Source organism: Taudactylus pleione, unplaced genomic scaffold, assembly GCF_031769625.1.
Source record: "Taudactylus pleione unplaced genomic scaffold, aTauple2 ptg000040l, whole genome shotgun sequence".
In the NCBI taxonomy this organism is placed as follows: Eukaryota; Metazoa; Chordata; class Amphibia; order Anura; family Myobatrachidae; genus Taudactylus; species Taudactylus pleione.
In genome coordinates, this window is record NW_028284442.1 from 15,592,979 (window position 1) to 15,610,966 (window position 17,988).

General features: G+C 42.5%; 1 long non-coding RNA gene across 5 annotated transcripts in view; it reads right to left on the reverse strand.

The window, feature by feature from the left end:
* Positions 1-17,988, reverse strand: part of LOC148538372 (uncharacterized) — a 392,934-nt gene that overhangs the window by 164,179 nt on the left and 210,767 nt on the right. For 2 of the 5 annotated variants that reach the window (XR_015871939.1, XR_015871937.1), the window contains one exon: positions 832-944. The exons of the other annotated variants lie outside the window; for them this stretch is intronic. This is a non-coding gene — a long non-coding RNA (uncharacterized LOC148538372). The remainder of the gene's footprint in view (positions 1-831; positions 945-17,988) is intronic. 5 annotated transcript variants of the gene reach the window in all.

The window sequence follows — 17,988 nt, forward strand, 5'->3', positions numbered from 1 at the left end:
AGGGTTAGTCTAGGGGAAGGGATGGTTAGGGTTAGGGTTCCCCGGGGGGGACTTAGGGCTTGGCACCTCCCCGGGGGACTTAGGTTTAGGCGGCGGGGAAAGGGGGTTAAGTTTAGGCACTTAGAGGGGGGATTAGGGTTAGGCACCAGGGGCAAGGTTAGGGTTAGGCACCCCTAAGGAGGGTTAGAGTTAGGGGGGTTAGGTTAGTTCATACTTACCTGGGGACGATCAGTATTTTCAACCGTGTCGGCCTGCTGCTGTCGGGATTTGAACCGTCGGACTTGTGTCCGGCGGTAAGTCATATGTATTCCGCTAAAGACACTCTGTGATTGTGGTGAGACAACTATTGCAGGAAAAACAAAGTAAGTTTTCCCTATTTGGCTAAACTAGCCTTTGACTGTTTTACAGCCGGACATATATTCTTTACCAAATCACCATTGAGACATACAAGTGGAAATCAGGGGTTAATTTTGGCTGATACAAGCCGTGGTTTATGTCTACACTGTTTTCCATTAATTGGATCTAAAATCAAGTACTGGATTATACTGATTATATTTATGGCACATATATACAGCCGCATTATCAACTGATGTTATCATGCAGGTGTCTGTGTATTAGAGACCTTTGAGATATGTAATTTTGTATCTGAATGGGACATGGTTGCAATATATGTTACTACTGTATGTTTACAATTATACTTTTATTTGGCTGCTATATAAGATTTATAAATGAATCTGCTATCTAGAACTAAGCTATTTTTATTTGTCTTTTTAATAAATTATTCATTGAATACATGTGTGTTGTTTTGACTGGGACATCCCAGCGCAGTACCTCTGTTATATACGATATGTCAGCCGGATCCGCCAAATAGGGCGACAGATCGTCTAGTCTAGATGAATGACAGAAGCTGATCGGGTGCTTTGGGCAACTTCTCTACTTTATCTCTGTAACACAAACATATATAAAAAAAAAAGAAAGAAAAGTGTCACTGATGAAGAATAAAATATGCCCATGTGTTTTACTGAACATTTCTGAAACATATAATTAAAATATAACCTACATATACAGGTATTTTTTAACAGTCTTAGGCCCTCATTCAGACCCGGACGCAAGTGACCGTTCGTACGTTCGGCGTACTTAAAAAAATATTTAAATTCAAGCACACGCTCGTATTTTCGCTCGCAGCCAAACATCCTCCCCAAACTCAGGCGACCCCTCCTCTAACTAACGAGCGTGCCAAATAGCGAGCGTACATCCCCGAAGTGGCTTGAAGGGAACGCACGCACTAGTACTACCCGGAAGTTGGACTGTCAGATTTCGATTAACTGCTCATTTATTCTGCCTACCTCCCTCAATCGTAACATGCCAATCAATATATCAATTAGCTTAATTGGTTTTTTTTGTGTTTTTTTTACACAATGCAATAAACTTTATTCATGTCCGTGTTTGTGTTTACCCGCAGAATACGTACGGCTTAAACATTCGCTTTTAATTGTCAAAATACATGTTAGCCCCAATTAAATAATTGTTCTATTTGTTTTTCTACCCGCATATTTCCCGGAGTTCATTTCTTTATGTAAATTTGCTTACGCATGTCACTGCATCAAGCCTATCATAAGTCTCAACAGATTTCTGGCCCTGTCGAACACATGACTCATACACTAACCAATAGAATTGCTCCTGTTAATTTCCCAAATACATTAGCCAATCATAAAATTTGGGTGCACTTTATCAAAAATTAATTTTTAAGAAAAACACCATTGCCATCATGAGAGCCTCCGCATTCACCAGGCGCGAGCTGCTGGTGCTTACGGAGGTGATGGATAGGCGGATCACCAGCCAGCCTCCACCCATCACCAACCGCGAGAAGCGTTCCGCATATGCGGAGGTACGGGCCCGCCTGCGCTCCTTCGGCTCACGCCGCCATATCAGGCAGCTGGAGCGCAGGTGGTCGGACCTGCAACGGCGGACGCCCCGCTTGCTGGCATGCTTTCGCATGCAGATCGCAGAAAGTACGTTTTATGGATTGTGGTTTTCATGTTTGTCTTTGTGGCCCTAACTGCGTGTGCATGTTTTCCCTGTATTTCATATTTATTCATTCTCCTCATATCTGCATGGCCATGTTTTCCCTGTATTTCATATTTATTCATTCTCCTCATATCTGCATGGCCATGTTTTCCCTGTATTTCATATTTATTCATTCTCCTCATATCTGCATGGCCATGTTTTCCCTGTATTTCATATTTATTCATTCTCCTCATATCTGCTTTTTTTTTTTTTTTTGGGGTGGATTTGAAATTGTTTTGTGGCGCGGATTTGTGTTGAAACTAACCACAATTTGTTTCACATCTTTTAGGGGCCCAGCGAAGACTACGCCTTCAGCGTCCGGCCAGACGTCGATCACGGCCACTCTCCCCAACCCCCAGCCAACACTCCAACTCCAGTCATTCCCCTATTCCCCACTCCTCCCCAGCCTTCCTAGACCCTCAGCCTGAAATTTCGGGCCTCCTTCCCCTCCGTCCCAATTCCCCCTCTCCTCCAACCACCCCTCTTAGAATGACCCCCTCCACGGAGTCGGTCATTACCCCACCCCGATCTTTGGGGAATGGAGCCACCTCCGAGGAGGATGATGGAGGGCCTTCTGTAGCTGGTGTAGGGTCTTCCGGTATGTTTTTCTTTTTTGCGGTTTTTTATCGACACAAACTGTTTGTATGTAATCATGGGTGGTTCCTTTTTTTGGGTTTTTTGGCTAAACTTTTGGGGATTTTGGCGATTGCCTTTACCTGTTACTGCTGTTTTCCACATACACATATCACACCTGTCGGAATTTGTACATAGGCCTTGTATTTTTGGCCTACACCATTTTAGTTTGATGAGTTTTAATGCTGTTTTTTTTTTTTTTTTTTTGGTGGAGTTTGGTTTTGGCTTTTTTTTTAATGTGGTTTCACTATTGTTGTATTAATCCCCTCACTTTTCTCACCCACAGAGGAGCAGAGGCGTCGGGCCGAATTATCCACCTGTGTGGCCCAGATGCACAGCAATATCATCGGGGTGCTGGTGGTCCTTGACCGTATGTCGGTCCTCCTTAGGGATTATTATTTTTTTTTTGGCCCATTATGTAAATAAATTGTTATTTTTGAAGTAACGTTCTGGCTCATTCGTTTTTTCTAAAGCACAGATTGTTTACCCTGACATAAGTAGACTGTTCCAGCAAGGATTTCCATTTTTTTACACTAAGAGTGTGTGTTGTATTTTTATGTCAAACAGCCACAAGAAACACATAACAGTAACAATCTGATTTCCCTTTTTTGGTGTAGTCACAATTAGATATTTCTACATTTTACAGGTTCCTAGTTGGTGTGCAAGCTGCTTAGGCCAATCTTACGAAGCAAAATGATTGTACAGGCTTCCTTTTGGTGTTGGTTTGGACCCTGAAAAAAATTACATTTTAGCTCAACTGGCGTCAGTACTGGATTACCCCTTAGTCAAATGTAACGTGTGTGAACCTGGTTACACTTGCTGGTAACGTTCCAAAAAAAGGTACAACATTTCACTCTCAAAACATTTATTATCAACATAACTGAAAAATCAAAGTGGTCACTCACAAACAAAACACACAGTGATAATCTCAAATACAACACATACCCAAAAAACCACATCACAAAACAAAAAATTAAGAACTGGTTGATGAAGGACCATGCCAACATGATTCCACAAATATGGCGTTGCAATAAGGGTTCCAGAATATATCCCCAAAATGTCCACATACAGGTTTTGTAAGGGTAGCAGGAAGTAGTCATCATTGGAGTGCCAAAGATTATGTTAAAAAACAGAAGATGGAGAAAAAAATTAACAAAAAATTAGATGTTCTCAAACAAACCCAACCACATTAGGTATCAACACTGTTTTTTTTCAAATAATTACCTAAAAAATCTGGCCAACACATCATCGCGTATGGCCCCCCCACATACTGACCTCCGACCAACCTCGGGGGGCCATCCTCAGGTAAGGCATCCTCATTGGGACACCACTCCTTATGGCGATGTTGTGAAATATCCCACACAGGACCACAATTTTCGAAACCATATCCGGCAAATACATGAGTTCGCCACCAGAGCGGTGGAGGCATCTGAATCGGCCTTTTAAAAGGCCGATACAGCACTCCACCACTTGCCTGGTGGCTGTAAGTGTGGAATTATACTCACTTTGTGGCCCTGGTGTGGGAGCCAAATAAGGAGTGAGCAGCCAGGCCGTGCAAGGGTAGCCACTGTCTCCTGTGAAAAAGAATAGTCAACATCAGGCTCACTCTGTATGAAGCTTAACATTGTTATGTACTAAAGGTCTCCACTTACCCAGAAGCCACGCATCACCAGCTTGTAGGTTGGTTAATTTGTGCCATATCCCTGATTGCCGGATGACGAAGGAGTCATGTGCACTTCCTGGTAATTTTGCATTCAGGGACAGGATCTGGAGGGAGGCATCACATACCACCATTACATTGAGGGAGTGATAGTGTTTCCAGTTTCTAAATATTGCCTCCAGCCGTGCTGGAGGCTGAAGTGGTATGTGAGTACCATCCACAACCCCTATGATGTGTGGGAAGCCAGCTATTTGGTAAAAATTGGCCTTGGCCACACTAAGGGCACCCATATCCAAAGGCATTTGAATAAAATGATGTAGGCGCTTGAAAAGTGCCTCCATCACTGCCCTCAGGATCCAGGAAAAGGAGGATTGTGAGATGCCCGCCACTATTCCCACCGTTGTTTGGAACGATCCTGAGGCACAGAAATGTAACACCACCATAAATTGCGTAAGTGGTGGAATTGCTGTAGGACTGTCACTTTGCCACTCAAGATCACTCTCTATTAATGAGAGAGTGTCTATGATGATTTTTGGAGGAAGACGGTATCGTCTTAAAACCTCATCATCTGGCATTCCAAAAAGGGTGACATATGTTCGAAATATCTGGGGCCTTGCACGCCTACGATGCCTATGCCTGGGACGAGATTGAGGTTGGTCGGCTTCCGGGAGCAGGGCCAGAACAATCCGACCCATATCAACCTGAAATGGCAACATTGGAATGTCAGGCTTTTTACCCCACCCATTAAAAATAAATTTTACTTAGCTTGAAAATACCATCCATTGATGCTTACATGCCGGGGTATTGTCATGATATGTTGTAACTGCAAATAATCACAACAAAAATATACATCATTTTATGCTGGCCATGTCATTATCAAAAATTTAAGCAAGAAAAAACATAAAAGGGGACACACACACATTTGGGCAAAGAGCAAAATGACGTTGCGCACACTACATCAAATTGAGGCCAAATGTAAGCAAGCAATGCTCCCGAAAAAACACAAACAATTTTAAGGGATGAATAAACATTTCACAAAGCGCTAATTAGTTCGCAAATACAAGTCACAATAGTAAGTAGTAGAAATGCGCTAATTAGTTCGCAAACACAAGTCACAATAGTAAGTAGTAAAAATGCGCTAATTAGTTCGCAAATACAAGTCACAATAGTAAATAGTAAAAATGCGCTAATTAGTTCGCAAATACAAGTCACAATAGTAAGTAGTAAAAATGCGCTAATTAGTTTGCAAATACAAGTCACAATAGTAAGTAGTATAAATGCGCTAATTAGTTCGCAAATACAAGTCACAATAGTAAGTAGTAAAAATGCGCTAATTAGTTTGCAAATACAAGTCACAATAGTAAGTAGTAAAAATGCGCTAATTAGTTCGCAAATACAAGTCACAATAGTAAGTAGTAAAAATGCGCTAATTAGTTCGCTAATACAAGTTACAACAACGCCGCATAAATAAAAAAATAAACAACACAGAGTTCGATTTTGCAAAAACAAATGTTACATGTGTAAGGCCAACCAAAGTTGCGTACAGACAAACAAGAACATTTCCAAAACAGTTTAACAAATGAACTTACCAAGAGATAATATATAAGAATCCGGAACAAAATGTCTTTGGGGCAGAGCCAAAATAAATCCTAAGAGAGATGAAATGACGGGAAAAACTATCGACACCAGAATGAGAGACAAATTGACCCAAAGTTAGACTTCCCCAAACTTACCAAAACTGGAAACGACCAAAAAAATTAAAAGGGAAAAAAAACGAATGGAAATCAAAAAAAGAATAAATCCCCCCAAAAAACTTCAAAAAACGCAATCTCCTACACCAGCCAACAATCAACTCCAACCAACGTAACCTCCAACATTCAATAAACGCCACCTCGATTCGAGACGCCCCAAGCCATAAATAGTGTTTCGTTTCCCGCACAAATTAAGGAAGGATCATAGGAACGCACAATCAATGATGCGGCCGCAAAATAAGGACGCATGTATAAATACGTCACGAGACAAAAACACAATTCTGGTGTATTTCTAGTTTGAAGCTCACACATGGCTACAGACCAGGGAAACAATGGACAACAGTCAGGCGGTTAAGTATTTCATGCATTTTGACTCAATGATTAATTTGAAACATAATATTGTGCAAGTTGTGAAGTTGACAATTCTCCAAAATTACACACATAGGTGAGGAGGATGACATGGAAGAGGCTGCTGGGCCCAGTATTCCGGGCAAAACTGCCAAAAAGAAAAGGCAGCCACAATTCACAAGAAAGGAGATGGAGGTTTTGATTCAGAAATGTGTGGACATCCTGCCACAGGCAGACAGGAATATGAGTGCTAGCCAGAAGTGGAGAATGTGGGAAGAGGTAGCCATGGATGTCAATAGGGTGGGTGATTATGTCCGTCTAGCCCGGGATGTCAAACGGCGGTAAGTAAACACTTGACCACCCTAAAACCAAAAACCAAATAAAAAAAAAAGTAATGGTTCTAATTTCATCCCACAGATGGGCCGACTTCAAATATCGCCGGAAGCAAAAACTGGCGGACAGGGCTAGGCATGCAAGGGGGACAGGTGTCATTGGAGTTGACTGATTTAGAAGAGCTGGCACAGGGGTGTGTGCAGCCTGTGGAGGTGTTTGGCGTGTCCAACATGGATACGGACATGCCAGACTTTGCGACTCCTCATGTTGTCCCAGGTAAATGTTGTGATGTCACCAACTCTGAAATGTTATTGTGCCAATATGTAGATTCTAATGTGAGTCTTTTCTCATTTTTCCAACAGAGACACAGGCGGATGAGTCTGCTCCAGAGGGGAGCCTTGGCCGCAAAATTTCTGCTGGCTCTGCAGGGGAGGAACCAGTACATCTGGCTGAGGACCCTGCAGAAGCCTGTCCAGGGCAATCCCCCTCGCAGGCAGTGTCCCTCCTCACAGAACTCAATTTTAAATAGGATTTCCATACGGAGATTCTGCAGAGGATGGACGCCAGTCTGGTACGGGTGGCTGAGGCCCTGGAGCAAAATGCTGCGGCCAACGTGACCATTGGTCAGGCCCTGGCGGAAAATACCAGGGCCAACATCCGCATCGCCACTGCCCTGGAGCAGCTCGTTCGCCAGCACATGGTGGAGCCGACCTCCCTTCCTGCCGGAACATCAGGATCCTCCACCTCTGGCACAACATCAGCCAATCCTCCAAATGTGCCTAGCCCTGTGCCTAGTCCAGAGGCCACAACATCTGCCTCTGGACAGGCCAGCCCGATGACATCCTGGACCCGGTCTGGCGCCCTCCCTCCCCCAGCCAAACGGGCGAAAAAACGGTGACACCATTGGCTACTTTTCCCACACTCCTACTGTGCTTGCCTCATATTCCTTTCTGGCCAAAACTTCCCTCTCCTTTCTTGTGAATTGTTTTTAATTTTTGAATTTTCGTTTACCCAAAAATTATTGTTTGCACAATTAATAAATATTGTGGAACACTGCCAAAAATGTTTGAGTTAAATATGTGTATTTTTTTTTGGGTGGATACCAATAAATTTACCACAAATGTACGACTTTGTACTCTGACATTATTGTAAAAATGGGTTACATTTAATCCGGGCACACAAGCCAACAACGTTCAAACTAAAAAATTACACATTGAAAAAAAAGGGCTCGTTAAGGAACGTTTAAAACATTACCTAAGGAGGAAAAATCACCTTGCAAACACAAAATGAGGGACCAAACCTAAACATGATGACATTATTGTTACAATAGTCCAAAAACGAACACATTGCGGCCAAAATACACCCCCACAAATGTACGCTAATTGATTGTGTAATCCAGACATTAGCAGCTATGATTTCCACCTGCGTTCGGTTTTTTGCTATCCAAAAAAACTGCTTTCCAAACACATACCAAGCCGTTTTTCAATCCAACACTAATTGAGTTTCTGACAAGCCGTGATTAATCGATGCTACATCGTGGAGTGCCGGGACGGAGGAGAAGGCCATCGCCACTGTGGTCGAATTATCCAGCCCCTAAGCTGTGCGAGCATTTTGAAGGGAAAGAGGATCATCCAGTGACGTATGAGTTGGTACGAACACATTTGACGTTCGCATTTGTTAATGTATGTACGCCCAAAAAACGCCTCGCCACGCCTGCGTTTTTCCATCTCCACCCCCGTCAACGCCCAAAAACGGCCTGTTCTGTCAATCACATTTGACATGTCACTTCCTGTACGCTATTTGACGAACGAGACAAAAAAAACTCGCAATCTGCCGTACGCACATGCGCAGTGTAACACCGACGCATGCGCGGTTACTCAACATCGGAATGCAACGAGCGTACTGCTGTTAACGAACGGCTCTGAATCAGGGCCTTAGTGCCAACGTGCTCCTTCTTGTAAGTGGCAACGTCATGGTTTTTAACTGGGTTGTGAGGCTATCCGCAAAAGCCTTGGAAAACAGCATATGCCAGTCACTGAGGTTTCAGGGAAGGGGACAGGGAGAAACAGGTTATTAATTGGTGGTAAATGCAGCTTTAAAATTTAAAAAGGGAAACACACTCACCAACATGTTTACATATGTGTATATAAAAAAGGTTTTAAGGTTGAACAAGCTGCTTGACATAGAGAAGCACAGGTTTTGTACTTTAATGTTTACAAATGTGTTAAATTACATCCTAAAACAGACACCAAAGCAAGAATAAAGTGTAAAATATTGGTATCCCTAGAAGAATCATAAATGAGAATTTCTTATAAATTTCCCTAAAACAAAAAAAATAATAATATACTTAGGTAGAAAAAAGTTCATTTCAACAGGGCACAAACATATTGTGGTGATACTGAGATACAATTCTGGCATGGATGCCTAACGATGAAAGGATTATGTTTAATAAAAGAGTAAAGTATGTGGTAATACTTGAATTCTATTATGATGCCTTTATATTTGGTCATTGGTTACTATGTGTCTCACAGTCTGCAAACAAAATCAACGACCAGTAGCAAATAAGCTATTTTCTATTTAAATGTCCTTGTGTTGTTGTACTGTATGTGAGATCTTTACGTGCTGAAAGATTGATCTCTGGCTTTTTAAAACATTATATGCTTGCTATGACCTCAAGATGTATGTTTCCATTGCTCTTATCAGATAATTCCATATCAGATACAAGGAGGAAAGTGGGCAAGCTGTCAACTTCTGCTTAGAATTGGCTTGTAAAGTGATAACGAAGTTGCAACATAAGAATAACTTAAAACCTGCTAAAAATGTGTAAACATAAAACAAATCACATCTTTTGAATATTATGGTTATGATTAGTCATTTGTGTTATAATCAGCATGTTAAACTTCCTTTTGATCATTAAAATTATTGAAATTAATATTTGTATGCCTATTATTGAGCATTAACATTTCAATCTTGGTTTGGCCTCGTATCACACATTTCTACTTACTAATGCCTAATAAAATAGTGCAATTCTACTGCAGCACTGACAACAAGGCCAAGCACCTGTACTTTAGAAAGATTAACAAGCAAGATGTTTTAATTCTCCCACAGTTATGTATTGTCTGAATTTCCAAATTATCTACTTATTACTTGTCTCCCATTTGTATCATTGCAAGTTTATGCTGTAGTGATTGTCACACAGTATGAAATGTACAGTTTGCAAGTAACATTTTTAACATGATGTTGTTTTTCTGTATTAGCCATTGGCAAGCATTTCATAGGACAAGCTTAGAATATTCATCCACAGTTACTTAAAAAAAATCTTACTAGTCTATGATTTAACAGAATGTTTGACATTTGCAGTCGACACAGAAAAACTTTTGCTACTCTCGTGTGAAAAAGAAAGAGTAAAGGTGGGTAGACATTAGACAATATGTCATCCGATCCCACAGATCGGAGCAATATTTCGGGTACATTGTCTAGTGTGTACCTACTGGAGGGTCGATGGGGGATGTCGCTAACGATGTCAATCTGCAGAATGCATACACACTTGTCACCAGTGATATGCGGTGAGGTGAGGCAGTGCCTCTTCTGTCATACTTAGGTACTTAGGTAGATACTTAGGTATACTCCAGAGTTTTGACTATAAAAATGATAAGAAAAATGTAAAGAAAATATTTTAAATATCCTCTTTTTATTTTTATAGTAAAAACACTAGAGTAAAAAGTGTATGGCAGGTGAGGCACTGGCTCCCCTGTCTACCTTTTCCGCACATCCCTGATCAAAACACACTAAATTCCCAGCACTATATACTGATGCACCTTTGTATAATGCTCACCTGAACCTTCATATTCATATATGTATCTGTAAATCTGGCTCTGTTACTAGCCAGTGCATCCTCAGCCCAGGGCAGGCGCTAGGCTGTGCTGCGCCCAGTATGGAGTTGCTACCCCTTCCCTCCTCCGCTCCCTCCCCGTGAGCTTAAATATTTCCTCTACCTCCGGGAGAGTGGTGGGCGTTTCCTGCGCCCTCCGGATACAGTGGTGCTCCGGGCGACAGACCGGCTTGCCCGTGCCTGGAGCCGCTACTGCTTCAGCCATTTACCTCACCACACGTCACTTCAGTTTTGAGCTACGTATAGCTCTTTTGCTTTCCACCACTGCAGTCCTCTCCGGTCCTCAGCTTCAGCCTTGAATTTCACCGACTGCCGTCGTCCTCAAGGGTCTGCCGCCAGGTCAGTGTTTTCCCCTGTTGAGCTCATCTTCTTCTGGCACCTTTCCTGTCTCTGCCAGTCTTGACACGTCGATCTCTGCTACTGAACTGAACCACTCAGTCTAATATAAAGCAATGTGATGTGGTAAGTCCTGATTGGCTCGTTAGCTGCTTGCTGTTATTGGCTCAGGATTGCTTCACATCTGATGCCATATTCAAATCACCATGGCCCCACTGGATGAGCCTGAATCCGTGCAGATTCAGGCTTGCCTGTGCCAGCATCACACTGACCCTCTACGGCGCTTCCGCGTAGAAAAATGGCATCCCCCACTGGACCACCTAACAATGAAAACAGGTTACTGACCCCCACCTCTGGGAACACTCAAATAGTACAGTAGAGAGGTAATCAAAGCTATGGGATTTTAATTTTTTTATTTTCATCCAGAATGTTGTTAACTGGAAAGCCAAAAACAGCCAGCACAAAACAAAAACAAAATAAGTTCTGCTGCACAGTGATATTGTTATACACAGTGCTAGTGTCACATACAGTGGTAGTGTTATACATAGTGGTATTGTTATACACAGTGATAGTGTCACAGTCAGTGGTACTGTTATACACAGTGATAGTGTGGTAGTGCCATACATGGTGGTATTGTTATATGCAGTGTTCGTGTTATGCACAGTGACAGCGTTATACACCGTAATAGTGTTATACACAGTGGTATTGCTATACACAGTGATAGTGTTATGTACAATGACAGTGTTATACACAGTGATAGTGTTGTGCACAGTAATAGTGTTATAGATAGTGGTAATGTAGTTCACATTGATAGTGTTATGCACAATGATAGTGTTATAGAGAGTGGACGTTAGTTGTGTCAATTTTGCTAAATTGTGGCATTTTTTTATAATCTGACAACAATTTCTCCACAATGAGTCATCCTTAAGAATTACAAAGCCTACTAAATAAGAACTAGATCATTTTCACAGTTACACAAAGGACTACAATATACTGTATGTTATATTTTTACAAGCCTTCAATATTTGGATTAAAGTTCCAGAACACACTGTTTAATGTGCAAACATAGCCCTGGCTTTAGTTAATTTATACACACACACCTTACAGCATACATAATAAAGTCATGTTAAACAAATATAGTCTCTTTGGGATTATGTGGACAAAAGCCAGACAATTATTTATGATACCAGGGTGGACATTTTTATTATGTAGATTTTCCTAGTTCTGTATATACCATTTATATATATCACTGACTTTTCCGTCTCTTCCTCTTAGATATAGGTTAGACATAAACCCTAGTCACCTTGGCTTTGCTATCTCATACTATCTAACCAATGTATATAACACTGCAAAAATAACAAAACAAGATGCAAGACAAAGGAAGCCTGTCTAATACTTTCTATACATTTTAATTGCAAATGTAGGGACTTAATGTATTTCCCTTCTTTGCTCATTAGCTACAGTATGCTTGCCTCTAACGGCATTGCAGGCAGGAGTAGTGGTTCAGTCTTCTATATGTGTCTGCTGTTATTAAACGTACATGTCAGGTCTTGTGTCAAATAACTGTACTGCCTAAAGTAACTGTCTTGCGTTTTACCATGGTACTGTACCAATCACAAGTGTGAGTTACCCTGTCCGTCGTGGCAGACTCACCTTTCAGTTTCCAAACTGGTTTTCTCCTTTTCATTGCTGGTCGCTGGTGTCCCTGGTGTGTCACGGGCACCACCACCTTGCCAAATCTGTCAGCAACCCTCGGTCAGGTACCATATTTAAATCCCTCCTTTTTGGCCAACCATTACCAAAACTTTCTATTTCCTAGTCGTGCCTTGTGCTAGCGCTGAGGGCCGTGACCTGTAGACTCCCTGCAGCAAAGTCCATCCCGCCTTGCAGTGGTTCTTAGTGAATACCGGAGAGTTTGTTAGACTACATGCCTCAGAGTTAGTTTTGACAAATTAGGGTAGACTAGTCTGTGGATCCTCAACTTTTTCGTGGAGCGACAGTAATTAAGTGTGAAATTGGAATATGTACATAAAGCTCTACTGTATCTCATTTGTTTTAATCAAGAGAGAAGGTCTGGATCCTACTTTTACCAGTACTAGTAACTGTAAACCATGACATTTGGGCATGTATTATTGGTACATCCTTTAGTTGAGATAGATGAAAGCGGTGTGTTAGAGGTTAGTCCACGCGGTCGATAACTTAACTAGGTCTTTGGTTTATCAACCAGGTTTACAGGATGACACAAGGTTAGTGAAGCAGACATGTATAACAGGTACACAACACTGATATAATGGAAAATAAGTAGGAAGAGTGAATCGGTGCGCAGAAAAGCCCAGCAGCAGGTATACAGGGAGGTAGTGATGAAAAATAACAATACAGGACTCTTTTGAGGCCCTGTAATTGGAATGATGGAGTTGCATCTGTTTCATGAAAGGTAATTCCCACTCCTTCACCAAAACGTAATAGATAATAAAGGTTAGAAATCACATGACCTGCACTTGGTAACACAATTATACCAAAACATGCAAATCTTTTGGGTTTCTTCAATAGTCAGTTATTGACACACGTAATGTTGCAATTTCTTTGGAGTATGTTTCCTCATAAGCCTCCAGCAGAGGTCCCCCCAAAAAATGAAAGGAAATTGTACATATAGTGAAGCACAATTTAATACAAAATACAATTATAGAACCATATAGCATTCATCACATGGACGGGTATCCCCAAGTGGCTGTAAAAGTACCAATTACCGGGTAGATGTAAGAACGTCAAAGGGCAGTCCTTTAAAGTGCATGTGATGTAACACATCAGTGTCGATCCCGGGCACTCCACTGGCCTCCGCTCCAATACAATCACCCCGGAAATCAAGTTCCTTAGTTGTCACCTGGTCTCCTTCGTCCATACCACCGATGTGTTTCAACTCCCATTCTGGGGTCTTTTTCAAGGTAAGTCCTGATAATGAATGCCATTCAACCCTTATTCCCTTAAAAAAAACCCTTGTCCAATCCAGACCGCACCAGTGCAGCTGATCCCTATACATTTATTTATTTATTAACAGGTTCTTATATAGTGCAGCATATTCCGTTGCGCTTTACAATTGGAAACATTGAAAGAACAAAACAGGGTAATAACAGACAGACATAGAGGTAAGAGGGCCCTGCTTGCAAGCTTACAATCTATAGGAATCAACTACAAAGTCCATGATCCTTTGCTGCACCGGACCGATCAGATCCCCGGATCAAACGGATCAGCAGTTTGTTTATCCCTCATTTCTCAGCTGATAGTGGCACTGTGTTGTCCTTAATTCTAAGCCTGCGTCATGTCATATCCGGTATTATTCCAATCGTAATACAGACACATTATTTTTCTCAGTTGTTATGGGAACAATGTAAAACAAGTGCTCCTCATCATTGGATAACAGGGATATTGGACCTCATTCAGAGTCGGTCGTTGCGGCCGCACGGTCGTAGGGGAAAGGGGCCGGATATGCAAATTAAGCGATCACAAGTTGCGGTCCTAAGATGAGAACGTTAGCTGAACGACCGAGGGTAAGAAGCGGCCGTAAGACTAAATAACGCCCCCTTCTTGATCACAACACATGTCATCTCCTGGGATATAAGGATTAATCGCGACCATCGGGAACCATCGGAGCTGGTCATAGAGCTTAAGGTTGACCATACCCTCTCTTAAGCACTACGATCAAGTCAGTGTAAAAATCTCCCATGTCATATGTGCCATGACACTACTTTGTTAATTATGCACGCCCATTAAACGCCGTTCGCATAGTTAGGCATGCCTGTGTTTGGATCTCCACTCCCCCGTTTTCAAGCACCTTCCCCTGTTACCACCCACAAACGGTTCATTCTGTCACTCAAACTAACGACCTGGCTGTGTTCAAGGAGAGAGAAATTTCTGATCGTAACAGCTAGTTTGCGCACGCGCATTGCGAACTTTACGCATGCGCAGTTTAGCGAACATCAATGGCGTACGACCGTGCGGCCGCAACGACCGACTCTGAATGAGATGCATTGTCACGCCGATGTGAATGGGTTATAAAATATATGTTGGTTCGTCCCAAAATAAATCTCAATAGGAAAAATCTTCAATAAATAAAGACATAGCATGATTAAAAACATAGAAATTTTAAAATGTCAATACTGTAAAATAGAACAGGAAGGTGCCATCTTAAAGTGACAAAGTGACTAAAGTGCTGAAGGAGAGTGCTTAATGTGCAAAAAGCTACTACAAAAATGGCTAACTGTAGAGTGACCGCTGATTCTCTCTGGCTCCTGACAGTTCCCACGTGGGCTGGTCAGTGTGTCAGGAGTCGGTGCCACTCAGCGGCCGCTCTACAGAGTTCACAGTGATCAGTCAGGAGCTGAGTAGCGGAGTATGTGGTCACACACTGCTTGAGTAAATATATGGATCGGGTTCCGTTTTTTTATTTTTCCAAGACCCCTGGATGCTACGGAGACCAGCATGAGGATGGAGGTGAGTATAGGATCTTTATTCCAGGTACTCCAAATGGATTCTACTAGAGAAGGGGACCGACCAGCTGGGCACAGGTAAGTATGTGTGAGTGAGGTAGGTAGGTGTGTAATAAAGTTTTTTTTTTAGACGGTGTGTGTGTACCTGTATTTAATTTACAGTGGAGGTATGGGTGCCAGCTGCCTGCTGGCACTTGTAGTTCCACAAGTGCCAAAGGGCAGGCATGCTGGCACCTGTAGTTCCAATGTAAATTACAATAATTTTGAACTATATACAACATTAGTACCCCCATACCTACCACTCCAGGGGTGCAGGGAAGAGCTTTGTGCTTCAGCCCAAGCCTGGAGTTTTGGGAGAGGGGGGGGGGGCCTTTTTGGGGGGTCCCCACCTCCCATGAGATCCCTGTCTTGGGCTGACCAGTTTGGGGTGTTAATGCTTTGGCCATGGAGACCCAGTGATAGAGTCTCCTGGCTGTGGCTTTACACCCTGGTTGGTTTGGGTCCGGTGCTGGTTTCCCCCCCCCTATATTTAAAACCAGCACTGGCCCTGCAGCCAGGTGCTGGTTCCTAAATTACGGGGGAACCATACTCGTTTTGTTCCCCGTAATTTTAGAAACCAGGACTGGCTGAGCAGTCCGGGGCTGGTTATGCTTTTGGGGGGGGACCCTACGTCATATTTTTTTATAAAAACACTTTAAATCTGTGTATGTTTCTGCAAAACTCGTAGCTCAGGAGGTGGAGTGTTTGAAACTTCAATTTATCAGGGAGTTTGCTACAATCACACCCGAGAATGTAATCTCGATTCTTGGTAAATTTCTGAGTTGCATCTTTTTCATGAAAAGTACTTCAGAGTTTGGCTGATGGTGAGTTGATTTCGAGTTTGCATCCTCACCCGAGTTTTTCAGTGAAAACTAAAAACTCTCTCTCAATCTCACCCGAGTTTCTTCTTGACCAAACTCGAATCTCAGTAAATTTACCCCATGGTCTCTATTGGAGCACCCTGTGGATGAACTCTGTTTGGATTAAGTGTGCAGTCTATTCTACTGTGTGTGTGTATATATATATATATATACATATATATAATGTGGCAATGGCAGTGCACTCACAGAGGGAACGGATCATACCTTTGGTCAGAGGCACTGCACGAAGCTCAGGTTCCAGGATATGGACATCGTGTTTACAGCAGAAGCAGCCTGTTCCCGATCATCAGCCGCAGCCGGACAGCTCAGTCACCACGATCACCGGGCCGACCGCCTTCATGGAGCAGAGCTTAGCTCAGATCCTGTTTGGCGTGATGGTTCGGCGGCCGCAGCCTCACCGGTCCCATTAGCTGCCTAGCCTGACCCTTACACATATCCTCATGGGATTTGTAGTTTATCTTTAACTGTTCAGAGTCTGAGCAATAGAAGATAAACTACAAATCCCATGTGCCAGTCTTATTCCTTTTCTGTCTGGCCGGCTGGGTGCCTCGGACTCACAGGTGACCAATCTGTGCATGATTACTGGGTGCAGGGGAAGCGGTGGGCCCTGGAGGCAGCCCGGGCCCCATAGCAGCCGCACTCCTTGTACCCATTGTAGTTACGCCACTGAGTGAGAGCATGAGGCAACTTCTGACAGCATAGTGTACAGTTCACTTCTTCATCACTCCAATTAGCCATCGCTGTATGACAGTAGTGGTATTAACCCCTTTCAGACTGCCAGAATGTTGCCTCTGCTGCTGTCTGCAGTGTGCTGCCTGTGTGTCTGGCTGCTGACATCATCAAGTGAGATCTAGGAACATCCAATCAGCGTTGTTTACTGAGTGCATGGTTGTATAACATGGGTAGGGCCTGTTCACACTGCACTTCAACCCGGCTTGTTTCCGTGTTCAACCCTGTTCGATTGAATTTTTTTTGGTGGCGGGTTCACACTACACCTCGACCCGGGTCAACCCGGCAATATCCTGGGTTATTTTTACAATGTGAAAAGGGTATTAATGACCTTAAGTAACAGTGGCTCCTTCTAAATAACCTAGCAGTGTAAAGAGAACCCATCTATGAGACATGATTGGAGCAAGGGGAATATGGGATGGGGAGTGAGATTCTCACACTGGAGCAAGTAGACATTTTAAAATTGGGATGGTATCTATGTTGTTAAAGCATAATAACATTAACAACAGTCAATCAATCCAAAAATTATGGATGGAGGTGCTCCCAAGAGTAAAGAATATGTGTATGTAAACATGGGAGAGACAGAACAGTACTCTATATGAGGAGCACACCCTGTGTAGAAAAAAATGGATTGGAGATTTAAAGTTTAACCACCTAAATACATGTAAGGAATGAGTTTACACAGTGAAAAACATGTATACTTATAAACAATATGTACAGAATATACAATTTACTAGGGAGAGGGGATGCATTGTGAGCTTAACCTTTATTTTAATTTTCTGCTTTTACCACAGCACTGTAATTTAATTCACAAGCCATGTAACCCCCAACTTTA